Source organism: Ptychodera flava, chromosome 16, assembly GCF_041260155.1.
Source record: "Ptychodera flava strain L36383 chromosome 16, AS_Pfla_20210202, whole genome shotgun sequence".
NCBI lineage: Eukaryota > Metazoa > Hemichordata > Enteropneusta > Ptychoderidae > Ptychodera > Ptychodera flava.
In genome coordinates, this window is record NC_091943.1 from 25,536,537 (window position 1) to 25,555,913 (window position 19,377).

A 19,377-nucleotide genomic window follows, 5' to 3' on the forward strand; every position below is an offset into this window, starting at 1 on the left:
TTTTGATCGAGTAAAATCAGTTATATATCCCTAATTAGGAAAGTTCATTAAATATGCTAATTAGCAACTATCTTTCATGTAACCCCTTAATGGTTCCCGCTGCTGATATATCTTGGTGTGATCAACATTTGTAGCAAATCTCATCAAATTGTGTGTAGTCGTTTTTAATGTATATCCGTTTTTTCTAAAATCATTAATTATGCAAATGGGCAAAAAATATGCAAGCCACACCCACCAAAAACATCAGTTCTTGCCATTTGCTAACTGATTATATGTACCAGATTTGATTCTGATCTGACGAGCAGTTTTTGAGATATCGGACCAAAAGACAGACAGACAGACAGACAGACATCGCTACGACAGACAGACACACGGACACACAGACAGACAGACAGACAGACAGACAGACAGACAGACAGACAGACAGACAGACAGACATCGCTACGACATATGCTCACGTGTGTAAACACGTGAGCAAAAAATGACTTTATCTTGGCGTTGAGGGCGTTAAATGGCGACAGGAAGAAAGCCAGCCCTAAGGTATATTCATGGTATGGTCGTTTAACGTAACGATCCATATCCTGTCCTGTATGCAATCCTTGACTCGCAAACAGTTGTTATAGAAATAATGAGATGCATTCAGCGTCTACTGTATTTTCATATCCATTAGGAAGATTGAAGTGACATATTTTCATACATGTTTTCAGGCATTATAAAGAAACCCATAGCCTTGAACTTGCCTGGTTCCCAGGCGATCTGACAGAAGTCATTTATCATAGTCCCCCTGAGGCGCTCGAGGAATGTGTTGTTAAGCACTGTTGACAGGTTTCATGGGTGTTCTAGGAGATCTTTCGATATTATATTATAGATTCTTTGAATGCATCTGAGTCTTCTATTCACAAAAATGACTCTGCTTTCGCTGTTTGAACTCAAAATCACTCAATTAAGTTTGCTTTTTCAAACCTTGCGTTGGTGAACTGTCTACTGATGTTACTAGCATTTGAGTGTCACTGTAGTAAGACGGATTTAACCTAATTATTTTCCGAGCTTCTTTTGCTTTGGCTTGTTTTTCATTCGTCGGGGGTATTGAAGTTCTGTGTTTCGGAGAAACTTGGGTATAGTCAACACCTGGTCCGTATGCGGGGACACAACAAAAATTGCGCATGGAAAACAGATGGCCAAGAAATATAATACGCCGGATCTTAATTCGGTTGCAAATCTTTGAGCGCTGGTAATAGTGTTCCGATAGGAATAGAATAAATCGTCTGACACATACTACCTTCTCAATTGCGATGGTAGCAGGTAAACTAACAACTATGAAAACGATCTCTGCGTGTTCACACTGAGCTAATGTCGCAGCGATGTCACGGTCTGTCTGCAGTCTTCGTGCACAGTCCCTCCACTGTGCTGTGTGTCTGTCTGTTGGCGCGAAATCTCAAGAATGACATCGGATCAGAATCAAATTTAATACGTAGATTCTCTTTGGAAATAGCAAGAACTGATTAGTTTTTGGTGGGCGTGATTTGCATATCTATGCTTATTTGCATAATTAATGATTTTAAGAAAAAAATGATATACACTGTGAACGGGCACGTAATTGTTTTTGAGATGTGTTACAAATGTAGATCAGAGTAGGATATTTTAGCCATAAAACACAGTAAAGGATGACATGAAAATTGATTGCTAGTTTGCATATTTGATGAATTTCATAATTCAAGATCTATTTCTAAATTGACTCCATTGAAGTTTACAAGACTTGCTATGCACATTGAAGATAGTATTATAAAACATTTTTGAAAGTATGTCAGGATTTTTAGATCATCTTATTACTAATTTGCATATTAAAACACCTTCTCTAATAAGACCTAGATAATCGATTGACTTATAATCAAAATCTATGAACCTTGCAAGGTACGTTAAAGACAATACTATATAACATTTATGAAACTTGTTGGATATAATAAAATCAGCTAATTGTTAAGTTGCATATTTAAATATTTCAAAGTTTCCTAATGAGTGATATATCTGGACTGAATCGATCAAACTTTACGAGAATTGCTATGTACATTGAAGATATTATGATGTAGTATTACTTTAAGCTATTTAGCATTTTACTGCAGCTAATCACTAATTTTCATGTACAACGAATTTTCATTATTAGCTACGTAAGACTAGAAAGACTTTAGCAAAGTTAATGAAACTTGTTCTGAATTTTGATGAGACAATGATATCGTATAAGTGAAAAATGTTGCATTTCCACGTCAGCTACTTAATAATTTGCATTTTTGTAATGAATATTCCAGACTGAAAAAACTTGAACACAGTTGATGAAAGCGCTATGTATATTTGGTAATTAAGTTATATAATAGAAGTGAAAGGCATTTTGCATTTTTGCGTTAGCTAATTTACAATATGCATATTCATTGAGCTTTCACAGTTTTGCAATAAGGCTTGGAGGACTTGACAAAGGCAATTACACTTACTATGTAAAGCGAACACGATTGGAACTAATTTGGGATAATCAGATGATGAAGTAATGTCTGTTTGATCTGCAAATGGAAGCTCATCTGCATTTCTTTTTAAGTTATGCACTTGTTTTATATGAGTAATTTGTAATATTTATGATTAATTTGTAATATTGCAACATTCAGCTATAGGGCGCCTAACATTTTTGAGAAATTTGAAAAATATGAAAATCTAATTATCCCAAATTAGTTCCAATCGTGTTAGTGGTGATACAATGACAACAGTCAAGAAATGTAGTAGTTTCGTTTCAGCTAATTGCATCTTGGTATATTTAATGATTTTCGAAATTAATCTATGGTGATGTTTATAATGACAGTTTCAATGAAGTTGCAAACTTGTGGTATCAGTTAAATTTACAGACATCTGCAATATAACCTGAAACACGGGAGCATTCTCAGTTCATATCTGGTTGAATCTAATCTCGAGTGAGTCGAATAGTATTAGTTTTGGCACGGTCACTCCACAAAACCGTGGTCTTGGCTACTTTAAAAGAGAGTTGATACCATCCTTCTGTATAATAATCAATTATCATATACCCATGACAATATCGCTGCATTCTGCAGCTGGTGACGTTCACCATAAAATATCAATAACCGTGATATTTTACGATGAAGGTCGAGATATGCACGATAAACGTCATCAGTTTTGGAGTGTTCTCGAACAATATTTGGCTACAAAATGGCTACCGCTCTTCGCTTACGAAACGATGTTGCTGACATAAAACTCTGATGGGCGTTGACAAACAAGGATATTTCGGTTAGCTAAATACGGGAATAACATGTTAAATCTTGTAAATCAATGTTTTCCTGTGATTGTTCCATTCCATATTGCTCACGCTTATGTTTTAGCGATGTGTCCGTCGAATTCGGCCGAAAATCACACGAAACGAGCGTTTTTGAAGCAAATTAAGTACCAGGTATGAATTTTGAGAATGATAGGGAACGATCGACGGTTACATGATAGATGAACTTGCTACTTTTCAAAGTAAAATCGAACGTCGAAGATGACATGGTGGCATAATCCCTATGGAAATAACCATTTGGTTTCGTGACTTTCTTTTTCTCAGGCAAATGTACACACGTCTATGGAGCGCCGATAGACGCAGAGCGGAATAGACCAGAGGGGAATGTGGCAAGCGTGTATCGGAAAACAAGCGACCGAGTAACGTACAAGGTAATTCGCCACGCAAAACTTAACACACAAGAAGCAGATTATGTGCGATAAATGAAATACGAACAGAGTTGGTATGGGGGTCTTAATGTTTTTTTCGCTGCAGCATTTGCTTGCCACAGAATTTTTAGAGGTTATAAACGGCAAGCGAGGGTATTTGGTTGCGGATATAAGACCTCTGGGCTGAAAATTAGCATATTTGGCGGGAAATAATCACCGAGCGAAGCGAGGTGATTATTTCACCCAAATATGCTAATTTTCACCCCAGAGGTCTTATATCCGCAACCAAATACCCGAGCGCACCGTTTATAACCTCATTATAATATGTTGAAGTTAAAAACAAGTGGACAATTTCGTTATTTTTAGGGCCGAAGTTGGCACAACAGTTCAGGAGCGCCAAGCGTCATACAAACTCTAAAAGGAACGTTTCAGAACGCGCGCGCGTGCACAGTTGCAGTCATAAACTACGGTTACGCAACGCATCGATATCGCGATTAGACATCGAACTTGAAGAATTTTTTCTTAAAAAAAAAACGCTCATAAAACTTTAAAAAATTGCGGTGTTGTTACACAGACTCCGCTGCTTACAGAAACTCTTCATATTTTGGTTCGTCAAGCTGCACTAGCCTAAATTTAACGATCAAAAACCATCTGAAGCCATAGACTTGTTCGACATTACGGCGCGTTGAACTCTCAAGTTGGCGTTCGAAATTTGCGCGAGCTCAAACCACAGGGCCTCATAAGTGCCTATTAAGTCAATATTACAGCGTTTTTCTTTCTTTTTCAATGTTTCAAATAATCCAGCTGAAGAGCACAACACTTGTGTAGCTGTCTTTTGTGTAGCGTGTATTGGCATGTATAGTGCGTCCTCGTAAATGTGACCTTAGTTCCGTGACCTCTAGGCCCGGCTCTAGCCATGCCTACTTCCTGCCCTGCCCTCGATATATACAGTAAACACAGCGACGTCTGTACACGTGGCCAGAAGGCATGGCCAGAGGAATTAGCTAGAGGTCACGGAACTAAAGGTCGTATTTACATATGATCACATTCCCCATTGAGGGCGCACTATACATGCCAATACAAGCTACACAAAAGACAGCTACACAAATGTTGTGCTCTTCAGCTTATATTTAACATTGAAAAGAAAGAAAAACGCTGTAATATGACTTAAATAGGCACTTATGACAGTAAACACAGCGACGTCTGTACCGTGGCCAGAAGGCATGGCCAGAGGAATTGGCTAGAGGTCACGGAACTAAAGGTCGTATTTACATATGATCACATTCCCCATTGAGGGCGCACTATACATGCCAATACAAGCTACACAAAAGACAGCTACACAAATGTTGTGCTCTTCAGCTTTATTTGTAACATTGAAAAAGAAAGAAAAACGCTGTAATATTGACTTAAATAGGCACTTATGAGTCCCTGTGCTCAAACATGTTACGCGGCGCGCAGGTCTTCTTGTAGAGAATATAAACCCCGGCTCCAGCCAATCAGATTGCCGGATTCCAGCCGAGCATATTATAATATCCATTCACGAGTTGCATCCTTGTGTCGTTTTTCCCTTTGTCAGCACGCGTAGAATATGGCATCATTCTGTGACGCGTGCCGCGCATTCCATTAAACGTGGCAATCATGACAAGGTGTTAACAACGTTGTCGTCGTCAAGTGTGACTATCAGGGTGTACATGACAAAATTTTCCTCCAGGAGATTCGTTGTGTTGATCAACTCGTTCTCACCTTTGGCTGTTATCCGGCAAACGGTGGTTTTTCACAGCCGTTTGGGGCATTAGGCGAGATATGAACATACAAAGTTTGTGCCGGCTTGGTTTGTTTCGGCAATGGGGTGATTAACATGGGCTGTTTTCTTTGAAATACTATGCTGAGATAGCAAGGTAAAATGATAGGCACACACACACGGTTCAGGCTTACAATAAGACAATTTTAATACATGCCATTTATTATTAATAGCTCCCAGATCAGTATTGCTTGCAAAATGTGGATGAAGTTGAGTGTCTGATGCAGCACAAATGACACGAATACTGATGTAACACAAGAACAGGCACTATTTAAATACACCCTCATACTTTCATACTGTCATACTGGCATACTGTCAGCGTTAACAAATTTAAGACACTAAAGGTCAGGTTTTGCAATATGAATCGTCATTAATGAGAGAATAATTGGCAACTTGTAAACATATATTTATTGGCTATGGAAAGCAAATTAAAATTTCATTACGTTCCGTACGCGATAAGCACAGATGTATTTATTCCTATGATAACAAGGCCAAAATATTAAATTGTGCTGTTCCGATAACATGGTTTTTAAAAATAAGGTGGGTAGGTAGGCAGGGATTTTTTTCCCAAAGTATTTTGATTTTTATATATCCATTTTCAGGGGCTCAGGGCGGTCAAATACTGGCCACAAGATTTCCAGAAAAAAACGTATCATACGCATAAAAGGAATGAAAACATGAAAGACGTTAACATTCAAATACAAATCAAACGCGAGGTAACAAACGCATGATCTTACGGGGCTTTTCTTCCTTTTTATACTTCCCTGTTTAAGTAGCTCTAAAAAGTCAAGGGTCGGCAGGTAAAGAATAGGGTAGGTCGGGTTATCGGAACAGCACAATTTTTTTTTGTTCTGCCTAACAAAACCTCCCCATGTTTTACACAACATTTGTGTTTGCGGGGACTGGTTTGCCCTGGAGCATGGACAAACACATGTAAGATACATAGAATGACGACGAACGCATTCACCTATATACGCTACGTGGTCGTTGCACCATGTATGTGTGTGCGTGAATGATACTACGTCATGGACTTCTAAAAGACGCTGTAGGGCTAAAAATGAACGCGCGAGAAAGTTAATTTTGTTCAGTTTCCTGTCGCAGTCGCCAAAACAAAATTTTAATGGTCATTCAATTATCTTGTCCGTGTTTCAGGCTAAACAAATCTCTCACAAAAAGTGTTAAAAACATACTTCGAGATTTATCAACTTTGTCTGCATAATAATACGCTAAAAAGGGGTCCAAGATGACCATTAGCACTTCATTAAGGGTGCAGGCAAGAGAACAGCCAAACTAACATGCTCAGCTACGCCTCGCTAGCAAGAAATCAGCTGAAATATCGCAAAGAGTGACCGTTTCCTTACACATAATATAAAGTGGAAGAGAATTTAAGGCGTTATCGTCGAGATTTTGTTACGTGAATTAATTTCCTTTCCGTTTTTCACTCGGAGTAACGGTCATTTAACCCAAGATAACTTTCACATGTAATTTATACTGCGTGCAGGCAAAACAAAGTGACATTGTTTTGTTAACAAATGATTAGAATTTATTGCAGAGGTATTGATGCCGCATCATATCATCGCTGTCAAACGAAATTTATTTCCAGCCGTCCAATCTCTGTTTTCGATAAGAAAGCCGATAGAAAGTGAACACGTGATGGTTAACGTTATAGCATTTTTCAAAATGCACATTAAGGCTGCGTGTAATAAAACCGGTCGAGATTACATATCACCATCCCTATAAATGTGTAGCCATGGTTACTATTGCCCCACTATTGGAATGTTTTTATTTGTCGATGATTCGCTTAATTGTTCTTCCTTGGGTCTGGTTTTCTTTGAAATGTAAACATTAGAATCCAATTAATAATGCACTGTAAAAACAGCAGACGCTAGACGCGTAATTACGCGTTCAAAATGTAGACGTCGCTGTTCAAATTTGAACAAGTAGTGTTAAATTTCTGAACATCTAGACGCGTTCAAATAGTGTTACAAAAAGGCGTGGAATTGGTGTTCTGTCCTTCAATATTTAACTTGGTATAGTGTGGCTAAACCAAGAGCGGTCTTATACACAATAAACAACAAATGTCCTTACACTGTCCATGACACTTTATAAAAATTGTTATTAAACAAGTTTAGGGATGGGCTAGTACATTATATATATATATATATATATATATTTATATATATATATATATATATATATATATATATATATATATATATATATATAATATATATTTAGGGGTTATTACACGAAGTTAGGGCGATACCGCGTCGTATTCTCGTGATGTGTCCGTATTTGACGAGTTGCGCAGCAACGAGTCAAAATACGGACACATCACGAGAATACGACGCGGTATCGCCCTAACTTCGTGTAATAACCCCTTTATCATACATGCATGCTTTGGTTAGGCTATGACTGTACGAAATCAACTTAACATCGACCTTGCTTCCTCCAGGCTGTACTTATAAAAAGTTGGTTGCTAAGGAGTGATAACAACCGTATCATTTCTTGATATTATTCCGCTATTGGGCCATTCCACTGCAAAGGAGGGTTTATGGAGCACTTTTACAGCAAACAATTTAAATATTACGATGTCGACACACGTTTTCACAATTTGAAAAAGATTTATTTTTAGTTTAAAATGACGGTGGATGTAAAACATAGGCGGGAGTCCACAAAATGGGTGTGTTTTCGTGTTTTAATACATAACCTCATCCCTGCGTGAAAGTTATGAGGCCGCCAAAATCGGGTCAAAGTACTCGCGCCACGCTCAAACTCTTATCGAGTATGAACAGCTGAGAGCACAGAGCAAGCAGCTCTGCGACATCTATGAATGCACATACAGTGGATATAATACCCGTACCAGTCAGTTTATCTCGAAGAATTATATATGTTCCCAGACGTCAAATATGCCGAATTTACCATCTCAGTAAGCGGATTAGTGAAAACATGAAGTGAGTACACTGTAAGCTGTAGTGTCGTAACTCGTTCGTGATTTTGTTGCTGTACGAATAAAACATTTCAAAGGTATTTCCGTCGTCTGCTCGTATATTTTCCTTCCTGGCTTGCCTAAATAGAACTAAACTTCCTTTAACAACCGAACCGAAGGTTTGACTTTCCCTAGATGGCACATTGTATCTGAAACCCGCACCGCATCGGTGCCACCAGACACGATCATGACCTGTGAACCGACAGGTACAAATCGGAAATATCATGTACACCTCAACCTTGTCTGTCGCGAGTATTTTCAGTGCGGTTGGATTTTCGTGGCTCATTTACGACTGTAAACGATGTAATTCACCGCCCAGATACTTTAAGCTCATCAACAGGAAACTTGTCGTAAACCGATTCTATAATGATGCTCTGTCAACCGATATCTTTACGTGTAATGATACTTCCATGGTGTAAATCAGCGTAGACGACACGAAAACACTGCACCGTGCACCGCCACGGGACCGGCCGTGAATTGACAGGTGTCGGCAAATTATACAAATTTTCCATACGTTTGTTTGTATGTTTTTGGTATAACTGTACTTGTGCCTAAGGGCAATGCCCATGAAGTGACTGCAAACAGCAGAATTTTGACCATAATCATAATGACGTGTTGGATTGTCATTTGTCTTATTCGCTCATGATCAGCTGTTTTATATGTACATATACCAACGAAGTTCATGCATACAGAGAAGGTCACGCGTCCGCGTCGCTGTAAGTAGTACGGTTACAGTGAAAATATAATTCGTATTTTCACTAGTTAAAATATGGGCTCAAATCAGTACCGTCTGAACAATAGAAGAATGGCAATACAGGCATAGCATGTATGATAAATATTTATATATTGCTGTCGGGATTCTTTGATTAAAGATCACATGAACAATGACGTTTTAAATAAAATAGTCATGCTGACAACCAACAGATTTCGTGGAAAGAGCTAATGTGTTCTACTCTCGTATTGAATTCTTTTTATTCTGAAACTCTCTCTAAGTGTTTAACTATACTACCAGATTTTAGCAAGCACCATTATAGCCGACTTTTCAATTCTGATTTTCTCACTTATTGACAGTAAAATCAGACGATGGTTCATGAAAAAGCAAAGAGGTGGCAACTAAATGAAGAACGTCTGTGAAAGCCAGAAATTTCAAAGCCTCTTTCTCTTTATAATTCCACCCCCCCCCTTTGGGGCACAATCCCCAAAGAGTAGCTCATACGGTGAAATGGCCTTTCCAACAATCTATTACAACAAGACCTACGGTAACAATTGCATGATCGAAATGGATCGAATTCTTTTGAGGCCGTTTGAAGAGCTGCCATGAGATGCATTCATTCAACGTCGGCTAAGGTCAAAAGAAAAAAATCGCTGTCTCCCAACATCAAGCCAAAGTAAACAAATTATTTGTTTTGTATCCGAGCGCTCGTAGGTTTTTGGAGTCTTCGGGGAAAAATACAATCTTTCTGAATTTCCATATTTCGATATTCTGTCGCAAAACTAAGTCCTGATTTCTGCATCACAAGACAATACTTCCTGCTGCGGTCATATTACAACAATGGAATAACCTTGTAGTGACGTAATAGGGTGTGATTCAGAAAATTGTAGACCAAGGAATGTTACTGTTGCGTGAAAAAAATACTTAGAAATAAAGCCAGGTTGACTTGATGTTAAACGTTTGTCCAATACAAAATTTTGAGTGACAAAAACACAAAGATTTCACTAACTATGGCCTTCTTTGATAGTACATTAAATTTATTCAGTTTCCGAAGTTTTTATAGAACCGTCAAATATTTTGTAAACTTGGTACACAAATATACCTTCAAACACAGTAACCGATAACACGCATAAAGTAAGTTTCTAACATCTGAAGTTATGTGCCAAGATGCTGATTACGACGATCTAACACATCGCAATTGTGCAGATCTAAGCCAACAGTGTACGAAATTAAAGTGAATGAGTTAATTTTGTTATAAAACTTTCCTCAATGCAACTTTCAACCATTCGCCTATCAGATAAATATCAGCGGTCATCGTGCAAAGTTTGGTACTGGTGAAACAAACTACCAAACATTTACCGATATTTGAAATTCAAAATGGCTTTTATCCTCTATTGGGAAAAATAAACTGTTCGATTTATGAAAGAGTAAGACCGTGCCGTGAAATTTCCCTTACACCATGACTGGCATGAGTTTTAAATTGCAACTCCTAACAAGGTATTCTTGAGATACAGAAAAGTACTAAAATGCAGTAATTTGTCTCTTAGTTGCACACAAAGAACTAGGCGTCAACAGACAAAAATGAGATAATTATCTGATAAGGACCCTAGAGTTTTCATATGATGGAGCGTGACCAATTCTGGAGAAGAAGATCAAAGTGCAAACCACGTTTAAATTTTCACAAACAACTGAGGGCTAAAGACAGCAATTTCAAGGGTCACCAGTCTTGTTACTCGTTGATCTAATAAAGATTGGGATTAGCGTATGTCCCTTGATGCCTGGTGGTTATAAGAGCTGTCGAAAGTGAATTAAAGGTTAACCGTAGGTTTTATACGTAAACGGTTTCCCCGCAATGTACATTCGTCTTTGAAAAAAAATCAGTGGAATATTTAATACTCAGTCTGTTATTTGTATCTTCCATGTCTACACGTGAGAATTGATGGTACTCTTGCCTTTCTGCCTGTATTTCAGTTGAGACGAATTAACTGAGATATTATTGATCACATTCAAGTAAGTCATGTGTACAGATGTATTAAATCTTGTCCCAAAACGTTGCGTGTAAAGATAATTTACACTTTTGAAAGTCTAAAAACATCTTTCACCTTTATATCAGTCAATATCATAATTTACAAATAAGCATGATATTTCATCGGTCCGGGACAAATCGTCTAAGCCTAATCCGGGTGACTAATACTGAGCGAAGTTTATTCACGACAGTCACAAGTAATTCATCACGTGACTTTTTTCCGTTTTTCAGTAAGTTGGGGGTTCAGAATGTTTTCAAAATTCATGAAAAGATCTCACTGTCTTGTCAACACTCTTCGTAGCGAAATTGACATGGGCACAGCTTTCCTTCTTGTCAGCTTTTATTCTACCGCCTTTATTCGCTATTGCGAAAGTGAAAGCTGTTAGCTTGAGAATATTGCAGGTATGAATTTCATATGTCAAATATTAATATCCGGCAAAATGCAAACCATTAACCAAATGCGATAAGTACTAATTAATTTCAGCTGCCGGGCAAATATTTTGATTACGCTCCGTTATCCGGCATACTTTACTTTCAAATCCCTCCTCATCATGAACCTTGCTTATTTTCCATGCTTATTTTCCATGTCAATGTCACAATCCTGACAGAGCCGTCAGCCTTTGACCCTCATAGATTAATTTAACCGTGGTTATCTTCACACTTTCCATTATTTTCCATAATTTGGTGGCTTTGCTTGCAAATTAATTAGTTAATCATGAATATGACATGAGCTGGAACAAAATATTCTCACGTGGGGTCATTAGAGTGTGTAGCTACAGCACACAGAAATGTTCCACGCTTCGATAACCCTTTTAATTATTTTTTTCTGATGATAAAGTATATTTCACTTTTCTCCTAGGGGTAATTGCAGCATAGTGTCAGCGGACTACAGTATCTCGAAAATAAACATTTAGACACGGGTCTTCAGGTCCGCCGACATACTGACAACCATATTCCCCAAACGGAAATACCTTGATATTTTGGGGAAATATTTCCAGTTTTCCTGATCAGGATCGTGTTAACTGGCGTCGCACATGTGTTCTTGCTGTTTGCTGGTGGCTCATTAGTTGTTACTGAGACAATCATTGCCGCGAATTACTGGTGCTGCAAACATCACTTGATGACAATACTAAGCACGCTAATTAATGAATTATCACTAATAAGTCCAAAAAATGTTTCTGGTCATTGACATTCAGCAAAAATGATGCAGCGATGCGGTGTTCTCCCCCCCCCTTTTATTCCTATCAATGCTGGTTTGGCATTATTGATGCAACAGTTATTGTCTTTTATGACTGGCTGCATAATACTTCCGTTTTCTTTTTAGCATTTTTGGACATTTAACAGGGATATCGAGGATAGCTGTACTGATGAGTACGTAATCCCACCCCCACCCCTATTCCCCCCCCAAAAAAAACCATGCCGCGCTTTAAAATGACAAGACCTGGTGACCAGAAACGATCTTTTTTGGCCTAATTTAAGATATGCTGGCGTTTTCCGTCATGTTATCCTTTGATGGCAATGGAATACGTGTTGTGCGTGTCATGCTGTTGTTCTTTGTGATCAACTAATTAGTAATCAACTAATTAACAAATAATACAAGTAACAGTTGACTGTGTTACTAAATTCAGTCTTACTGAATAATGAAGCACTCTATAGTGTTACGGGTTTTTAGACTGCAGCTCTTTATAAAAATAGTAATCCTTGTAACCATCGACTCATTAATGTTGAGTATATAATGTTAATAGGTCTAGTTAGAAGATATGCAAATTAAAGCGCGGGTTTGGTCATACTAAAGTTGATTTTGACTCGATACTACAGTGCAAAAACAGTTATTCCCTGAAGGCATGCAGACACTTAATTTTATCGCTTTTACTAGTGTATTCTTAAATCCGATGATACGCACGATAAATGTTCTTCTTATCATTAACACGATTGGAACTAATTTGTGATAATTGGACGGTGAAGTAATATCGATTTAATCTGCAAATGTAAGCTCATCAGCGTTTATTTTCAATTTACACACTTGTTTTTATGAGTAAAATATAATTTTGCAACATTCAGCTATAGGGCACCTAACATTTTTGAGAAATTTGAAAAATATGAAGATCCGATTTTACCCCAAATTAGTTCCAATCGTGTTAATTGTAAATTTAGTCACTGCTCGGCTCTGTGGATCTGGCCTTGTCAGGTACTTGTGTGTGTGTATATATATATATATATTAATATATATATATATATATATATATATATATATATATATATATATATATATATATATTATATATATATATATATATTATATATATATATATATATATATATATATATGTGTTTATGTTGCATTGACCTTGCCAGGTAGTAAGATTAACAAGTGAAGACGTTCGCGTCATTTTGATTGATAACTACAAAGTTATCGTCTCGATTCGAGAGGAACATTGCGGCTCATTTTGTTCTATTGTTGCCCAATGTCATTTTGATTAATAACTACAAAGTTATCGTCTTGAATCGAGCAGAACATCGCGGCTCATTTTCGTTCTATTGTTGCCAATTGCTCGACCTTAATTTCCTGTAACATTATTACTTATTTGTTCGGGATTAATTAAATTCTCGTAAATTTCAACCAAAGTTAATCAACTCTTGGCCTTGAAAGAACAGAAATGGCGTGTTAGAATCTATATGTTCCTAGGGTAGTTTCTTTGTTGCCAATTTCGAATGTTCTTCCCCGAAAGGCAATGCAATCAGCAGCCATTTGTTACACATTAATTTTCTCGGTACCTGAAGAATATCCAAAAAGATTCGTGGTTTGTTAGAACAGGCGTTCGCACGTTAACGTATTTCTCTGGTAGACTCCTAAATGTTTATCATTGATTCCTTTCTGCGGTGATAGGCTGTGCTCTGTCTCGCGATCGTCAGTCATTCTTCTAGTACGTTGAATTTAATTGTTCTGACTCGATATGCCTGGCTTCTTCAAAGATACGAAGTCTACGAAATAACACCAAAAGACGAGGACTTTCTCTGTTATCTGCGATCTTGTTGTTTCATGATTAAGTGAACAAACTTGTTGCAGACGATATTTCCAGCACATGATATACATGAATGCTTTCATCAACAAGTTATTCCATGTCATATCATCATGGGAAAAGTTACAACCAAGTACAAAGTGATAATAAATACTTTCTGGTGCCGAGAAAATCAATGTCAGAGTTATCTTGACAAGACGTTCTACACATTTGCTTAAACAACATAAAAACGATAGTATGATATGTACGGCACAAATTGTAATTATCTGTGGGATCCCGTGTACGTGCTGTATAGGTCTGATCGTAAACTAATATTAGCCGTCTACGTACATTTTAGATTACCGTTAGCATTCCAGTTTGTTATTTCAATGCCGGTGGTTCGATTTGGTAAGCTCAAAAACAAAAAACAAACAAACAAACGAACCAAAAAACACCAAAACAACAACGAAAACAAAGTGCGTTTCTCATCATTTTAGCAAGAGTCTTAGGGCGAGCTGTAATGTTTCAGCCTAATCAAAGTCTTTGCGTAATGTATGATATTGCATAGGACATGCCAACCGGTTTGAATGAACGTGTAACGTGCGAAATACTAAAGAAAATTCCCACCGTGGATGTAGCGACTTGCACTAAACCAGCACACACCTGTAATGACTATCTTCTCTAAATGACCATTCGGTTGGAAAGATCAAATATCCACATAATCGTAAGGTAGTATGCGTCTCGAAATCGAAAGACATTCCCCTCACTCTCCCATAGGAAATTTCCAACCATTCTCTTTCAAAATCAAGAATGAAAATCAAGGGTCGTCTGGCAAAGTTTGATACTATGGAAACAAAGGAGTTTAAATTTACCGATAGCTGAAATTCAAAATGGCCGCTATTCCTGTGTTAATATGCCAGTGAAAATAAATTTTAGATTTTTTTTACAAAAATAAGCCAATTACTCCATGAACTTCAAAATGAGCCCCTTAAATGGTCGACCAATATATCAGTATTGCAAGTCGCATGCGACTTTAATATTCTGATAGGTACCTGATCGATATCAATGAGGTAACAGCAGGCCGAATGATGAAAGTGACTGACTGACGGAATCGACGAGCAGCCTTACGGTGTTTGCGTTGTAACGACTCATCTTTGCAACACTGAAGTCCACTGGCCTGTCAAATCCTACTCTGTCGAGGATTCCCCAAGGAGGTCATTCGCACAATTTTTGCAACCTTATCTTCAGCGACTAGAATCGACATGACTGTTGTGTGTCATTTGAAGTGCAAGAAAAGATTCCGGCACACACACAACAAATCGCGTACCTGCCACACCGCTAAATAAACATACTTTTTGCCACCTAATATTATCCTTGTATTCTCGTAAACACATATAGGAAGCACATTTCTTTGTGCGATGTACATGTACATATTCTTTAACAAACTTAAGTACGAAATATTTTACTTCTCAACTTGAAGTGTGATGGAAGGACACTTACCTTAGCGTGCACACGTTGCCATTGCAGGCTACAAGTAACACTCAATACAATAGGCTCATTTTGTTGTAATTGAAAATTAATGAGTTGTTTTAGCATAACAATTGGTACTGTATCAATAAATGTAATTAGCTGCGTTATTATTGCTATAAATTACTTATCATACAGGTGTTTGGTCGTCTTGCGTCTTAGTCACATGTTCTATTTACCTGACTTTTATTATAATAATAAACAAATATTATCTGGCCATGACGGCTATAGCGCTCGTGTATTACCCCGAGGGACCATGCATTACCAGAAACTTATCCCTATTTCCCGAGGCTGTAGACCGAGGAGTATATATGTGTTTCTGGTAACGCAAGGCCACACAGAGTAATAAACAGGTGATAAGGACTGAATATAGTCCAGGTTAACAGGTGTTTTATAACACACCACATGCCCATGCTCTTACTGTTGTTTAACTGTGCTTTATGATACACATAGGCACTGAAAAAATATTATTATGTTAACTGGACGATTCTCCGGGGTGCTGTAGGGCCAATTTCTTTACAAAAAGAAGCAAAAACTTCCTTAGCATACCGTTACGTGCACTGTTACACTTGAAACTTTGTTGTCAATGGGCTCCTCGGGTTACTATGCCGTAGGAAAAGAAAATCTTGCTGTTTAAGCTTGAGGCTCCATGCTCATTCAGGGCGCTCATCATGCTCTAATCACCCGCCAGTGTTTCAAAGCTGCAGACGACACTGGGCGAATGGTCACGTGACCGGACATTTGTTTCCAAAAATCATTCCCTAGGTAATAGTCTTCGGAAAAATTCCCTCTGACTCGACCCAGGGACCAGAACCTATTTTCTCGTCGACGTGTTCTGGCGATTTGCGACACAGAATGTAGCGTGTCATTATCATAATCGTAAAATTGCTTCAGGGTTTATTCTGTTATATTTAGCTAGGGGCACCACATGTTATTACCCAATGAAGTCGTGCAGTAATCAGGAGTACATGATCGCTTGAAATCTGACTGGGGCGGGGGGAGGAGGTCTTTGCATGATCCTTCATGGTATTATATGGCTTGCAGTCTCGCAGAGTGTGGGATTGTCTATTTTCCCAACAACATTCTTTAGGGCTAATGACGTTCTGGAAACTTGCCAATGCACTACCGCTGTGTATAGCGGTTTATGCCTGAAAGTGTCATTCATATGCATCGATTATCTTAACAGGTTAGTAGCCTAGGTCAGTTTTCGTCCGTACACAGGGCTACATGTATGAACAGTTTCTGTAGAGTACTAGATACTGTATATTCCATACATGATATACACCATTGTATGTCTAATAGAGTTTTTTAAACGTATGGTCATTGAGACCGATTTAACATTTCAGACCGTAGCAGCACTTGTACTCCTACCTTTGAAGACAGCGACTTTCGATTGGAAAGCACGCCCTCAAGCGGACAATTGGACTTGTCACTTCATCTACTAAATTCATCATTGATGTGCTTTCTTTGTGTCCAATGACCCCTTTAATGTGAGATCTGATGATATTGGCAACGTTTTCCATGTCAACATATGGGAACCAATTAAATAAGATCTCACTTCCTCTGTAATCATGTTGAAAATGTGACCTTTGAACCATTTGAGAAATGCTGATCAAGGATGCGGGAAAATACTGTACACTATGTTTGCAGGGTCTTACAAGCTGCTTGTTCATCACGGAATCGATCATACCAAAAGGTCAGCTCTTTGTCGGGACTTCGCTACTCTACACGACAATTAAGTGGTTGCAAATGCAAATATTTCAACAGGGTTGTATATCATGATGAGATATTTTGACCCATGGAATAGTCCAGCTGGTGCCTTCTCAGAAAGGTAGATTCAGCCTTGTGAGGGCGCTCAGCGACCTTCGAGCTCACACAAGTTTCCGAACACGGACGAATCTTTCCGTCAAATGCGTCCTGAACTCGTCTTCGTCAATGGTGATTACGGCAGCCACATAGGGAATTTATAGAAGTCTACACGACTTAGAACAAAGGTAATTTCACACGTGCTTGGCCTCTATTGCTGAAGTCTGTGGGTATATAAAGATCAAAACAAAATATATGGGAGCAATAAAAGTTTAGCAGACTGTCGCGTTATAGCTTGTGGACTGTGCACGGTGTAGATATAGTTGGGTGAACACGTAAATACAGGAGAATACACAGGTAAATCATTATAAAATAGTTCTTTACATCTGAAACGTCAATTATCTTTTCAAATAATTGAGCTACACCTATTACCTTGCAGACCAACCGCATATGTTGGGCCTTCACTTGGTGACGACATCCTACTCTTGTAATAGAAGATGAAGGACATTTAAGACGCCCAGGTGTCTATTCTTTGATTGGAAGATCAGGGGATAGCGCGAACGCAGTCCCCCACTACCAGAAATTATGCACCCGAGTCACCCACATTTGGGGTGATCGCAAGGGTCAACCCGCCCGGAGTGCAATGGACAGGCCTCGCCCTGGAGGAACCGCCTAGTGATCACGGTTAACCTCTGTGCCAGGTAAGTATGCTATTATATTGCATTGTGTAAGATATATACTGCCCTAACAGAAACTCTGTACGCGGTTTTGATGCTATGGGACGAAATGGATACACTGCGCATGCGCAAGTGTATGTCGTATACACGACGATATGTGTAAAAGACAGTGTACGGTTTTTAAATCAAGTTGTATTAGTTATCATTGGGCCACACTTTGTAAATTAAAAAATGTCCGTTAATCATATCATTTTACGCAAGGCACGTGTGAAAATTAGCAGCAGATATTTTGCCCCGGAAAAGCGCCAAGCCACGCCTTATTCAAACAGGACCTTGTCATATTTGCATATGAATAATTTCTATATCTCCTGCTCGATAATTCCTGCTGCCTCTCCTACGACGACGTTGAAGCTAGTCTGATCACAGGCGGCCCATACACTGTTGATAAGCTTATTATTGAGTTTTTCTCAGTTTTCTCTGTCACTGTCAGCCCTCTCCTTTTCTTCATGCTCTGACTGATCGTAGTAAATAAAATAAATGACTATATAGCCTAACCTAGCCTCTTGACTCTTTATTTATTCTACACCCCATTACAAGGACGTTTATCTCTCATATACACATCTTGTAATTAATTAGTCAACACAACTAATTATGCTAATCCGTAGACTTATCAGGTATTTTACGGGTTGGTCAACATCGCGAAAGATAGGAGAGGTTACTAAAACTCCTTTTTTATTTACATCTCTATCTTTACAATGTTGACCAACTCTTGATAAGCCCCAGGATTAGCATAATTAGTTGTGTTGACAATACATTCTTAGAAAGCCCAGATATAAGCTTTTTACTTTCTTGATAATTATTCGACTTAAGACGGCGCCAATATTCCGTATGTACATGGCGGTCAGTAGCCGAATCATTCACATAATGAACGTTGATATGGCCTGAAACTTCGGTAAATTCATTCAAGCAAACTCTTGTTTGATTAAGTTGATAGTTTTCCTTTCTTTTTTATTTCGAGTATTTCCCATGGCCTGACTGAAACGAACCTGGAAACAAAGGCTGTACGTTTCTACATTAGTCCGAGCCTGAGCGTGATCTGAGAGCAAACAGATCCGCAGATAATGCGAACGATCGCAACCGTAAC

The 19,377-nt window shown here is 38.3% G+C and overlaps 1 protein-coding gene and 1 non-coding gene across 2 annotated transcripts in view; both read right to left on the reverse strand.

Annotated features, from left to right (window-relative positions):
• Positions 1-15,769, reverse strand: part of LOC139114412 (uncharacterized) — a 95,482-nt gene extending 79,713 nt beyond the window's left edge. The window contains exon 1 of the mRNA XM_070676133.1: positions 15,724-15,769. The gene's annotated coding sequence lies outside the window, so the exon portion shown is untranslated. The remainder of the gene's footprint in view (positions 1-15,723) is intronic.
• Positions 15,770-18,101: 2,332 nt separating this feature from the next.
• On the reverse strand, positions 18,102-18,265 carry LOC139115061 (U1 spliceosomal RNA). The gene has a single exon (XR_011548040.1). It is a non-coding gene; the product is annotated as a U1 spliceosomal RNA (small nuclear RNA).
• Positions 18,266-19,377: the final 1,112 nt, after the last annotated feature.